This window comes from Camellia sinensis, chromosome 8, assembly GCF_055761805.1.
Source record: "Camellia sinensis isolate YWXY chromosome 8, ASM5576180v1, whole genome shotgun sequence".
Taxonomy (NCBI): domain Eukaryota; kingdom Viridiplantae; phylum Streptophyta; class Magnoliopsida; order Ericales; family Theaceae; genus Camellia; species Camellia sinensis.
Window position 1 is genome coordinate 51,802,131 of NC_138968.1, and position 15,155 is coordinate 51,817,285.

Here is a 15,155-nt window from a genome sequence, read left to right on the forward strand (position 1 = left end):
TTGGCTTTGTCTCCAGTCCTCCATTCGAATAGACCGTCCAATCCGATCTAATGAGTTGATTTTTGAGTTTTACATAATAATTTAAACTGTTCACATTCTATAATTTATTGAGCACATTATTTTTATAAGAACTTAAATTGATCAAATAATAGAAATCACGTATTCAGATTAATTTTATATGAATCGTTTATTTTCTTACCATTCAAAAAATTGATCCAAACACGTGATTACTGTTGTCCGATCGATTTAATTTTTTATAAGAATAATATACTCAACTAGAGGCAGAACGAAGAATTTTGTCCAGGAGAGACCAACGTACATGCATTAAAACACATAGAATTAATTTTGGTATATTACTAATTAAATATAATTTTCTAATTTCGGTATATTACTAATTAAATATAATTTTGAAAAAATTGATCTAAGGTCCCTCTCCAACTTTTGATAGGAGGAGAGGTACATAATAATATGTTTTGATGGTTAAAGTCCCTCAACTTTATTTTATGTTATAAAATACCTAAGTTACCCTTGTTTGGATTTTGGAATATTCTATTGCTTAGTTCAAAAAAAAAAAAAAAAAAAGACAAGAATATTCAGTTGCTGATTTTACATTGGAGATTTTGGAAACTGGTTTTGCGGTGGAGATTTTGTCGGAGATTTCGTAGGGATTTCTCAAATGTTGCAGTGGACTTGACGATAGATACTTCGACGATCGTATAGGTGTTACAATGTGTTGATCGCGTAGGTTTTTCAGTGGAGTTGAATCATGTATGGTTTCGATACAGATTCCACTTGAATTTTGATTTTTGTTTTGAATTTTATGTAAGGATTTCGATTTGATATTAGTTGTTCGAGTGTATTTTTGCATTAGGTTTTTGTTTTCAGTTTTGATCAATTCGTAATTAAGTTCTGATTTGATTTTGTTTTCAGTTTTGATCAATTCGTAATTAAAGAGAGGCTAGCTGAATGAAGTTGTTTATGATTTTTGGAGTTGATTTTTCATTTTCTGTTATTGATCAATTTTACACAGAGGCCATATTGATAGAGTTGATTTTTATTTTTTGGAATTAATTTGATTCTCTGTTTTTTGATCAATTTCAAAGAGTGTTGACAGTGTAGTTGATTTTGATGTTTAAAGTTCATTTTCTGTGCTCTGTTTTTCATCAACATGCTGATCAATGATAAGTTTTGTTCTCTATTTTTTCAAACCAGAGAAATTTGTTTAAACCAGAGAAATTTCATTCTCTGCACTTTTGTTGGAATAGTCCAGAGAAAATTGTAAGTTTGTTATTATAATCCAAAGTTTCTAATGCAGATTGAATCTGAGAAAGTGAATGTAAGTTCTTAAATTTCTCTGGATTTTTATTTGTAGTTGAGAGAAAATTATAAGTTTGTTATTCACTTTCAGTTTGTAATTCAGAGAAAATTATAAGTTTGTATAAAATGAATATATTTTTTTGTTTCTCTGAGCAAAAGTTCTTAAATTTCTCTGGACTTTTATGTTATTCTTGTGAAGTGTTTTTATGTTGAACAAATTATTTTTCTTATTTTTTCTTTCAGTTTCGATGGACAGTGCAGTGTTGTTGCTATGCAAATATGGGATTGATACTATTGTCATTAATATTTCATGTGAATTGAATTTTAATGAATTGGTTGGCATTTTGTGTAAAACATGGGAGAATTTGAAACCTGAGACTATATGTATTTCATATTCTATTGTGGGCCATAAGAATTGTATGGTTCAAAATAATATTAATTTTCTGAATACGTTGAGGGTTGTTTGTGCACGTGGTGTTGATATAGTTGATGTTTCAGTTAATAGGTGTAGTACTTCTGATGAAGAGGATGAAGTGCATTCTAATTTGGTAGATGTTGTGAATGGTGAATGTGATAGGCTGGTGGATATTGAAAGGAATTCACTCTCTAAGTTTTGTTCTCACAAAGAAAAGGTGTTATTGTCAGCTGGTTGGTGAAATAATATTACGAGTATTGGACAAAAGTTTGAGGGTGGTGTGGTTGAGTTCCGTAATTTTTTATGAAAGTATGCTATTGAGGTTGGTTTTCAGTTTACGTATGTTAAAAATGACAAGCTGAGGGTTACAGCAGAATGTGTATATAAGGAATCAAGGGGATGTATGTGGCGTGTACATGCTTCAGTTGAAAAAACAAATGGGTTCTTCTACATAAGGACTTTGAACAATGAACATACGTGTGGTGTGGAGGTTCGTACGAGTAAACATGCTAGGATGACTTCCAGCTTAGTTTCTGGGCTAATACTTGAAGAGGAAAGTGCAAAACCTTTAACTCGTCTAGTGGATGTTGTCAAAGAAATGAAAGACAAGTATGAGGTCTCAATCAGTTATAGCTGTGGTTGGTTGGGGGTTGAAAAAGCAAAATGTAGTACACATGGGGATTCTTGTTTGTCATTCTCTCAATTACGGTAGTATTTTGATGAGGCATTGAAGAACAATCCAGGTAGTCGTTTTGAGTTAGATTTTGAAGATAACAAGCGTTTCAAAAGAGTGTTTGTGGCTTTTCATGCATGCATTGCTGGTTTCAAATATTGTCGGTCATTGCTTTTTCTTGATGGAACATTTTTGAAAGGACGATACAAAGGAGTTATGCTTGCTGCAACCGGGAAAGATGGGAATGAAGGTAATTGTACATATATCTAATTTTATCTAAGTATGTGAATTTTCTATACATGTAGGAATTGAGTGAATGTGATTTTTCTCTGACACTTTGAATTTTCTCTAGTTTTGGCCACTGTGTGGATTTTCTATGGTTGTGGCCACTGTGAGAATTTTCACTGGATTTTGGTCAATGTGTGAATTTTCTCTAGATGTTGTCATTGTGTGAATTGTATCTGTAGTTGTTCACTAAGTGAATTTTCTTTGGATATTCTGATTGTGTGAATTTTCTCTATAGTTGGTCACTAAGTCAATTTTCTCTGGATGTTGCAATGAGTGAATTTGCTCTAGAGTTGGGCACTAAGTGAATTTTCTCTAGATGTTGGCAGTGTCAAATTTCTCTGGTTGTTTATTGTTCTAATTTTCTCTGCATGTGTATATCTAATATGCTTGTTCCTATTTGTTTTGTAGGTTTTTTTCCTGTAACTTTTGCTGTTGTTGATACTGAGAACAAAGACAATTGGTGTTGGTTTCTTAAACATTTATGTAGAGTATTGGAATCAGAAAGGGTGATAAGTTTCATATCAGATCGACATTGTGGTATTGTAGAAGGAATTGCTAGGTTTTTCCCTAATTGCTTTCATGGATTTTGTCTTGAACATCTAAAGAGAAATTTGAGGGATAAGTTGTCATGTGGAAACACAAATTTGGTTAGGGAGACGATTGTGTCCAAGTTTTCAAAATGTGCATATGCGCCAACAAAGGCATCATTTCATTTCAAGTTAAATGAATTAAAAAGTGAGGGATGAGACATTGTGAGTATTTTCTTGAGAAGTTTACCATATGAAAATTGGAGTGATGCATATTTTGAAGGGAAACGTTATGGTGAGATGTATTCAAATGTTGCTGAGTCATTCAATTCATGGATACGAGACGCTCGGCACTTGCCAATAACAAATTTGGTGGACATGATACGGTGCCAATCATGAATATGAGGTTTGATAGGAGGCTGCTCTCTAGTAAATGGAATAAAGTTCTGTGTCCTCGTATGGATAGTGTATTGGAGAAGTCTTTTTTGGATGGGAGGACATGGAATGTGAGTTTTTCATCTGATAATATCTTTGAAGTGCATTGTTTTCCTTCGGTTATGGTTGATCTTGGGTTGAGAACTTGTTCATGTCGAAAATGGGAAATAAATGGGTGTCTATGTTAATATGTTGTTGCTGCAATTTTTAGGAGTGGAAAGAATTTGAATTCATTTGTTGAACCATTTTTTCATGCTGATATGTATCGTCAAGCATACTCGTTTTCGATTGGCCCAGTTCCAACTGTTGAAAAACCTGTGGTAGCATTGAAGATGCTATGATTTTACCTCCATTGAGCATGAGACCAGCTGGGAGGCCGAAGAAGAACAGAATTTCTTCTACTGGAGAGTTTAAAAGGGTGATTAAGTGTAGTCGTTGTGAGAGTATTGGTCGCCATAATAAGAGGACATGCAAGGAACATTTGTTAAATAGTTGAGGATAATACATTTTATTGATTGAATAATACATTTGATGATTACTTTGTGTATTTTGTTTTGTGAAATGTATATTTTAGACTGTGTATATAATAATATCAATCAAATTCATCCAGAGAAATTTTTCAATATCAGTTAAAGTGTGCATTGTGTTTGTTGATATATACTATAGGCAGTGGATTTGCAATACATGTCAACTTCATCCAGAGAAATTTTCCTATGGCTGAGAAATTCTCTATGTATTGTGTTTTGAAGCTTCAAATTCATCTACATAAATTTGACAATGGCAGAGAAAAGTACTGTGTGAATTGTGTTTTTTGAATTTGATAATTGTTTTGTACTAACACAGTGCATTACAGATTGCATGATCATATAGGTACCTTCTTTGGCACGATACGAGTTAAATTTTTCTGTGAATTTCTGGTAACTTCATATCAGTCAAATTTATCCATAGAAGTTTGCTAGTAGAATAGAAATTTACTATGGGCATTGTGTTTGTTGAAATGTGCATTGTGTTTTGTGAGGTCCAATTCATCCAGAGAAATTTGCCAATAACATTGAAAAACAGTGTGCATTGTGTTTGTTGAAATTTCTCTAAGTTTAAACTAGAGAAATCCAGAGAATTTCTCTGGACCTCACAGAGAAATTCTTATTAGGGAAGAATTTTTCTGGACTCACTTCAACAAATGTGCACACCAGACAGAGCATACACAAAATTATTGCACTAAGTACAACCAAGAAAAAAATTAAGCTCTTTTGAAATTTCTCTGAGTTGAGAATTTCTCTGGACTAGAAAGAATTTATCTAGAATCACTTCAACTCAGAAATTTTTCTCAAAGCCAGAGAAATTTTCCTCACCAACCCAGAGAAATTCCTTATCTCCAAATCACTCAACCCAGAGAAATTCACAACTCAGAAATTCCATTTTCTGTCACCATTCGAATCTGTCAATTTCATCCAGAGAAATTTTTCACTAGCAGACAAAATTATCTGGGCATTGTGTTTTGAAACTTCAAATTCATTCAGTGAGATTTTTCAGTAGCAGAGAAAATTACCGTGTGCTTTGTGTTTTGTTGAGTTTGATGATTGTTTTGTACCAACACAAAGCATTATAGATTACATGATCATATAGGTATCCCCTTGGGATGATACGAGTTAAATTTCTCTGTGAATTTCTAGTAATATCATACCAGAGAAATTTCTACAGACAATTTTGTCTGTGTGGATTGTGTTGACAATCACAATAAAAAAATATATATATTTAACCATTGATAGGTATGAAATTTACATTAGTAAAAATAAAAAAAAAATTTACATTAGTCAAAAAAGGATATATACATGTATGTCAAGTATCATCATTCTTTCAATGTATGAACAAAAAATTGAATGGTTAATACTGTGTGGATATATACATATATGTGAGACAATTTTCTCTGTGTGGATATGTACGTTGTCTTCCTTTCACTAGTTTCACTATTACATTTTTGGTTCTTCTTCTGGAGGTATTTCAATTGGTTCAGTCCATGACCAACCAACTTCGATCACAAATCTCTCTATGAGTTCTGCCCTCATCAACCTCATGTCTTGTGTGGACCATTTGGAGTTGATAGGTTCATGCTTGCTATATTGTTTCATTATATAGCAGACAAAGAGACTACAATCCAGATTGCATACAAATTATAGGTATGGTTAGTTTTAAGAAACATGCAATCAGACTATCTTATTTATAGATGTTGTATGAAACTTACGAATCACTTGTTGTGGAGAATTGTTGACATACTCAAAGTCATAATGTGTGTTTTGTGAGTTTATCAATTTGAAAGAGGGTTGTGATTGTGCCTCTCTTTCAAGGCAAGCTTTCAAAAAATTCTCCACATAATCTTGCTACAAAAACATAATTTTTAAATAATAAAGAAATTGACAGACAAATCAATGGGATTCTATGAAAATTATCATCACATAAACATTTTGATGGATCAGAGAAATTTGAACTCGGTACCAATTGTTTTGCATCTTTGACATATTTGTCTTCTGCATCATCCCTCCTTGGCCTTAGTGAGTTGTAGAACCTCCATAAATTGTCTTTTTTGTCCAGGACAAGCAGGGTCCAGTGATTTCTATGTGTTGACTTCTCATTACCCCCAGTATTTATTGAAAAATGGAGGAACCTGTAGTTCCTTCATGCTGTTTCAATATGCTTGTTAAATAATGAGACTCGGAAAGTTTGATTTTCTGACATCTTGATGAAATTATGTGGTCAGAGAAAATCAAAAAATGATTATGTTATGAGAAAGTTGAAATGACAGGAATTTAAGAAATATACACACAGAGAAATTTTAAATGCAAACAACTAGCTAGAGAAAATTAGACTAGTGACACAACTAGCTTAAAGAAGTATCTTAACAAGAGAAAGTAGTAAGTAAATTCCAGAAAAAATCAAATAAAAGAGTAGTAACATACTAAGCCAATGGATGTGAAAAAAAAATGAAGTTGGGTGTTGTCTTTCTCTCATTTGGTCAGCAAAAAGGATCTCTCCATAGCCATCAATGACCTGAAAAGTATGATTTATAATTGTAATATTGGTTTATAAAGGCTGATGGAACATTGCAAAGAAATTTTGATGAAAGACTTACATTGTTGGAAATTTCTTTTTACTTTATTAGGTTTCCAATGTCTTTAAAGGTAATGAGATTCAACTCACTTGTCCAAATTAAAGCCCTACAAGATGACAAAGAAGGGATTTAATTGTTGTTAATGCAATATAAGTTTGTAATTTGTTGTTTGTTATCTTCTATTTTGTTTGTTGTACTTACTTAAGTCAAGACACATTTGATATGTACTGCAAGATGTCTTTTACATGATCTTTTATCAGTCTTGAAATCGGTAGAGTTTGTAGAAAGACCCAAGATTTTCTGATACTTGTAGGTTGAGGCAAGACGTATGCATCAGCATCAAGTACTTCTTTGTCCTTCGTGGTTTGCTCAGTTTGCTTTGCAGCTTGTTTTGAACCTCTAGTCACTTTCGCAACTATGGGATATTGAAATTCTGGATTGTGCTGCTTTTCCTTCCTTTCTTTTGCCTTTAATTTTTTTATCATTGATGTCGGATATTTTTTGACTGTAGACAGTGAAAATATCAGTAAAAGTAAAATTTCTCTAAAGTAACAGATGATATTTCAATATGTAGATTTATTTGATTCAATATTTTCCAGTTACCATAGACTTTTGTCTTTTGTTTCGGTTGTTCTTTGTGTGCCATTTGTTCTTGTTCGGTTGTTGGTTGTTGTTCCACTTGCATTCCAACTATACACAGTGAAAATCAAACAAGTCTCCAAAATCGAATAAGAAAATAGACAGAGAAAATCAAATGAGCAGTAGAAATCAATAGAAATAAACGGCAGAAACTAATGTGTTCAGAGAAATCTAACTTTCAAAGAAAATTACCAATGACAGAGAAAATTATAATAAATAGAAATTTCTTTGAGTTATGTTGACACAAGGACATAACTTTTTGTGGCTCAAGATTTTCACTGACCTTGTGGTTGAAGTTGTGTTGTTGTTCGGTATGGTTGTGTTGCTAGTTGGACGGATAGTTCTTGAACTTGTTCATGCAATTTAACATTTTTAGTTTCAAGCTCCGAAATTGAATGCCTCAACTGTTGAATTGTTTTTGTATCGTCTTCTTTTTGAACCTCCAACATCCTTAGTTTCATTTGGATTGTGCTGTCTCTTTCTTGAAGTTCTGAGTTAAGTGATGTGAAGATTCTTATTGCAATATCCTTTTCAGCAAGTAATTCAATCCAATTTCTCTCTTCTTCTTTTTTAGATTGAGAAAGTGCCTTTAGTCTTTGACGTAAATCAGCAATTTGGGCATCCTTTGATTCCTCAGATTCTTGAGGCTGATGCATTGTTAAGCCACAAATGCTATCACGTTGTTAGTCAATCGGCTCATTACGTTCTTCTTCGTCACTTTCCCCCTTGTTTTCTTCTTGTTGTTCATCTTCTTCTTCACTGTCTTCTTCTTTCTGTTTATTTTGTTCTTTGTCTTCTGCTTCTATATCTTCACTTTCTTCTCTGGCTTCTGCTTTTCCACTACTTGCTTGATCTTCTTGTCCATTGCTGGCTTCGTATTCTTCTATGTTGCCTTCTGCTTCTTCATTGAATTTGACAATTGCTTGATCTTCAGATGAATCTTGTAATGTCTCCTTGAATTTGACAATTGCTTTTTTTTTATTCTTTCTTCGTCTTTTTACCAAGACAAAAATCCTTTGATGGCTAGCTCCTTGTTATCTATCTGTAACAGGAAGACTCTTTTATTAGAGAAATGTTACAAAATTCACTGAGAGAAAAAATTCAAATAAGGAAAATAAAATTCATCTAAATGATACTAATGGGAAACAAACTTCAGAGAAAATTGTATGGGCCAGAGAAAATTACAAACAAGGAGTTAATTTTATGAGGCAGAGAAAATTATGAAACAAGCAACATAATTTAGATATCGGAGAAAATCAATCAAGGTATATAAGTTAATGTTTGACTATAATTGTGTTAGAGAAATTTGGATTCCAGAGAAAATTTATTAGAGGGGTAGAAATAAACAGTGTTTATGAAAGATGCAAGGCACATAAGTTATAGGCCAGAGAAAATTACACACAAGGAGAAACAATTTTATGGGCCAGAGAAAATTATGAAACAACCAATATAATTCAGATATTAAAAAAAATCAATCAGGGCATATAAGTTAATGTGTTACAATTGTGGTCAGAGAAATTTGGATTGCAGAGAAAATTGATTACAATGGCAGAAATAAACCAGTTGGTACCAAAGAAGAAAACATAAATTGATAGTTTAGAGAAAATTGATCTTAATCAATCAATGCACAAGGAAGGAAATAAAGCAGTGGTCAGAGAAATTTTAGAATTTCACTGAGATTTCAGTAGCGATAGAAATCTAACCTGTCGAGGTGCAAGAGAGTGGACAGGTCTCTTTTGCAGTTGTTTCGTTAAGGTTTGCAGGTTCCGTTTGGCACATCTTGGGAAGTCAGTTGTGTTACTGTCTTCCGAGTCAATGATATTTGCATGTTCACATAGCCAATACTGTGATGAAAATTAAAGTAATTAAAATTTTCTAATGCACAAATTTGTAAGTATGATAACTGCAAATTTGAATGGATATTATACTTACCAGCAATGCAATGACACATTCCATAACTTTTTTTGGAGTTTTGTGCAATGCTATGATAGAATCAATCAATGTTGATATGATTGCTTTTGGCCAATCATACTGTTTCATTGATTCAAGAGATTCCACATACTTTATAAAAACCCACCCTATTGAATTCCCACTTGTTGCAAAAAATAGGGTGAGACACAAGTACAATGTAACAATGATTGCTACATTTTTGAAGTCAGTTGGTTGCTTGCCTTTCATTGCTTTGACCAAGGCATTTTTAAGAACATAACCAATGAGCCTTGTGTCCTTTTGGAATCTTGTCCTTAGGAATGCAGATTTTGGCTTTTTAGAGTATCTTAATGATATGGCTCCTTTACCTCCTTGCAAACCAAAAATCAAGGTCATGTCATTTGTTGTAAAGGTCAAGTTCTTTTTGCCAACTGTGAATGCTTTTGTTTTTTCATTGTAACATTGGATTATTGCAACTACATCATCATCAGATTTCCTAGATTTCCTTAGATCCATCCTTCCAGTGGTTAGAGCTTGGATCCAATATCAGAATGGGGTCTTTTGAAGCTGTACAAGTTGGTTTGAATTGAATTTAAGTGTTTGAAAAAAAGGAGACAACAGATGAGAGGTTGGATCGGTATTGAATGCTGTAGTGAGCTCTCTTTCTTTGGAGTTTAACAGGTTTTTTCCTTATTGAGCTTGAGTCTTTTGAAGTTGGGGTACTCATCTGGATGCTAGTTGCTTCATCACCTTGGACTTGTGTTTTTTGGCGAGGAGTTTGTGGTGTTTTGCTGCTGGTTTTTTTTATCTTAGATCATAAGAAGACTGAAAGAGTTGTTCTTTCTTGCTTGGTGTTTCCAGTGTTTTGCTGCTGGTTTTTGATCTTAGCTCATAAGAAGATTGAGAGAGTTTCTGTTTCTTGCTTGGTGTTTCTGGTGTTTCGCTGCTTTTACATTTTGCCATTTCTAGACAATGATTAAAATATAAAGATGTCAACATTAAATCCCAGAGAAAATTGAACATGCCAGAGAAAATTGGACATGTCAGAGAAAATTACAGATAAGAGAAAATTGGAGATGTCAGAGAAAATTACAGATAAGGGTAAATTACAGAAAATTGGACATGCCAGAGAAAATTGGACATGCTAGAGAAAATTGGACATTAAAAATTAAATGTCAGAGAAAATCAACAAAGCATCATAAACATGGGAGATAATTTTTCAATAATTGTTAAAATTACATATAGAAGTAAACATACCAGAGAAAATGAATGACAGAGAAAAGTAAATATGGCAAGCCAAAGAAAATTTTCATTCCACAATTAACAAGATAAAATAAACAAAGTAATGTAAACATGTCACTGAAAATTACACTACATTGAAACCAACCAGAGAAAAATACACATTCCGGAGAAAATTACACATTCTTGAGGAAATTTCCATTCCAGAGAAAATTTCAATTCATAATATTAAAATGCCAGAGAAATTTACATACACAACCAGAGAAAATTAACCATGATATAGACACACAAGGGAGGAAAGAGATGTGATGTGGTTAGAGAAAATTATAAATACCAGAGAAACTTAGACAGAGGCAACAGAGTAATAGACATTTCAGAGAAAAATACATATTCCAGAGAAATTTACAAAGCAGAGAAATTCATAGACAAAATCACAGAAACATATTCAAGAATAAGATCAAAATACGGAGAAATAGCTTTTTTTTCAAAATACACATGTCAGAGAAAATTCAAAGAAGAAACATTCATTCTAGTCCATAATATTAAAATGCTAGAGAAAATTAAACATGATAGAGACACACAAGAGAGGAAATAGATGTGATGTGGTCAGAGAAAATTATAAATACCAGAGAAACTTAGACAGAGGCAAGAGAGTAATAGACATTCCAGAGAAAGATTGACATTTCAATTAAAAATACATATTACAAAGAAATTTACACAGCAGGGAAATTTATAGACAAAATCACAGAAACATGTTCAAGAATAAGATAAAAACACAGAAAATTATTCTTTTCAAAATAAGCATACCAGAGAAAATTGAAAGAAGAAACATACATCAAGCAAAAACCAGAGAAATTCAAATGTCAGAGAAATTTACAGATAAAATCACATAAACATGTTCAAGAATAAATTCAAAACACACAGAAATAACTTTTTCCAAATTCAGGTAGCTTTTTATTACGAAATTGAAACCCTAATTTATGGAAAGTTAATATAAAATGCAATTAATTGTGTTTTCAGAGAAAATCTAGTTGTATTGTAGAAAAACTTACCAGAGTTAGGATGAAACTTGAATGACGAGCTGATATGGCCTGAGATGAAGATACGATGTGATGAAGATGAACTGAGATGACGATGAACAGTGAGAACGGGGTCAAAGAAATTTGTGAGGAAGGAATGGTAATGATTTTTGCAGAAGATAACGAAGCTCTAATGTTGATGGTGAAGATGATATTGAAACCCCAATTCTGCTATTCTCTTGTTCGTGAAGTTGGTGGATGCTTGGAATGGAATTCAGACGTCGGAATGAGTTTCGTTTCTGTATTGATTTTGGGAAGGGTATTTTGGTCCACAAAATAATTAAAAACGCGCGCCAAGTTGTTCAGGGACCTGATGCATCACTATTTTTTTGGTGTCCTTTATCCTCTAAATTATTATTATTAGGGACCTTAAAAAAAATTCCCCTATAATTTTCTATATAAATGTTACGAAATAAATATTTCATGAGAATACTAAATAAATTTAAAAAATAAAATTTTCAATTTTAAACTATTAGATCTCAATATACAATCGGTTAGAGTATTGTTTTATACTATTTTATTAATTGATATAATATAGTAACAGTGAAAAATACTTAACACTCCTAAAACATTACCCTTTAATTTACACTAAATGGTTTTAAATGTTACATGTTAGTTGATTTGTTTATAAATCAATCAATTAAGACCTAAATCATGCCAAGTCATTGTGAATAAATTCAAGTATGAAGTTTTAAATTCTCTAACATTATTTATAAAAAACTATACGTACCTTTTGATTTTTAAAATTTTGTCATATACCTCTTGTATTAATAAAATCGAATCAATAAAATTGATACTATTATTTAAAATGTAAAATAATTTGTGATCATTTCATTAAATATTGTAAAATACTAATGAAATAAAAAGTTAGTAAAATAATTTTAATAAAATTAAAAATTCATCCTGTTATACATTTTTACAAATACTCATAGATATAGAATTAATAATAAATTGTCAAAAATTGGAGAGGGCTACATAGTTTTGTCCCTGCACTCCATGAATCCTAAAATGGGAACAATTCGAATCATTGAAACGGATCCAACAGTACCTCTCCAGTCCGATAGAGAACTGAAGAGAAACCATATTCGTTATTTTTAGCCCACATTGTTTACATGATTTATGAAAAAAAAAATGTCAAATTGAGAATTGTAATTATGTTAATTTATGATACTTATTTACATAAAAGATGAATGATAAATATTATTTAAAAATTAAATTCTTTATTTTTTAATAGATAAATATAATAAACTAACGCCACTACCATTATCGGATCTATATGATTTTTTTTTAAAGGAAAAATTATCTATAAATTCCAAATTGAAAAATGTTGATCCATTTAGTCCTGTGATTTTTTTTATAAGCCATTTGGTCCCATTTAGTTGGTAAGGAATATTTTCCTTTAATTTGGCACGGGTGGAGTTTACAAATTTACCATTGTGTGCGATTTGGTGTGATTCTTTTTGCTAATGTGTGCGTAATGGTGTAGATGGTAACGTTTTACATTTTCATTTGTGTGTGTGATTTTTAAAGAATGATCTACAGTGGATTGGTTGCAATTATTGATGTTGTTTTCTTGGAACGTGGGAATCAATTTTGGTTTTTTAGAGGCATCTTCTTCATGGCTGATGTAGGTTTTTTAGACTTTAAAGGTAATTTTGCTTGTTATCCGACCGCCAACCTTGTCAACGTGGAAGCCTTCAGTCTAGAACCATGTGTCCTCACAACAGATACTTTTTGGGGGGTCTGCTGCGGAGCGTTACCTATAACAAATATTAGGAATTGTTCATTAGATTGGAACATCAGTACGTCGTGTCAAAACAGCGAGAGCATCAACACAAATAAACATGATAACTGTGAGTTGGAATTAAGTGGAACAAAGTGGACAATATGCAATCAACTAATGTCACACCAACAAAAAAAATAAACACAAAACTGACCGAAATGCCAACAAGCTTTACAGTGTGAGGAATCAAAACATCAACATGTCACCCAATGTATTCCATTAGACTGGGCGAACAAATCATGCAATGTCATATTTGCTTTCAATGTTTACCGTTTATATTCACTTATCATTTCACTCCACATTCAGTGCAATGCAAACCAATAAATCAAACGTCTACCACAACTGTATGGGCGCATCAACATTTGTTATAATGTAGCCCCATAGTTTCATCAAACAATTACATGTACGCCACATTACTCAGACAATAAAGAAAATAACAACACGACATTTTCTAAGTGATCCAATTAAGTGTGCACATAACTCGGCAACATTACAACCTCAAACTCACAAACATTTACCACCACATAATAAGGTGTTTCAGCAGATGTCCAACCAAAACCACGTAATTTGCTTTTTACTCTTTTAATGCTATACATTCAACTTAGCCCTAATGAAAAACATTTTAGCAACTACAACATATCAATGCACTACATTTTACTTTCCTTCAAATGGGACCGTACGTGCACGTACTAGGTTGTAGTTGACGGAACGTTGGCCACAAGTAGATCGTTCACTCCACAACCATAATGGTGCAACCCATTACGCTAACGTCTACCACAACTAACATAACACATTCCTTTAAAATAAAAACACAATAGGATGGTTGTTCATCCTAACTAGTCACATTGTACTCCCACATTGGTGACATACAACGACACTTACGTCACATGGAATGCGATATTCATAACATACCAACTGGAAATTTTCAATGCGCCAAGGGTTGGCCGTAATATTCTAATCCTATTTATAATGTCCCAATTAACCAAAAGGACCTCCCATGAACATATGGGTCGCAAATAACAATAACGCCAACACAATACAACCATTACGACGTTTCACATTACGAATAACGTGTCTCAAGATGTACCCAACATAATTCACAAACAATAGTACAGGAAACACCAAACTACAAAAACACACACTTATTTTTCACAGCATAATTCCACATTATAACTTGCCATACGAACACAAGGAAATATTACCACACGTCTACCATTGTGACTATGAAATTAACATACATAAACATTATTGGGATGCAAAATCTTGTGCTCGCATGGATGAATGATGTTAACAACAAAGCCCAGAAGTCAAAATAATCACAACGTCAGGGCATTCAACACACATCGACACAATTACAGGGCAATATATACCTCCAAACAGGGCATTTTTTCCAGTTATACATCGACACAATAACATCAAGATATGTATTCCTTCATAAACTAATAACCCTAAATCATAGACATTCAACACACATCACCATACCAACAAAAAATAGCAAATCATCCCCTCTAATCTTTACACATTCAATGTGAGTCAATCATCATATTCTATATTCACAAGGGAAAATTTACCCAAATCTCACATTGCACATTACATCACACAATTAGGGCATGCAATGACAAATCAAACCCCAAAACCAAAATTGCAACCAAACAACAATTGTGGAATTTGATGAAATATATTGAAGCACACATCAATATTTAAAGTGTCAAACATTACACACCT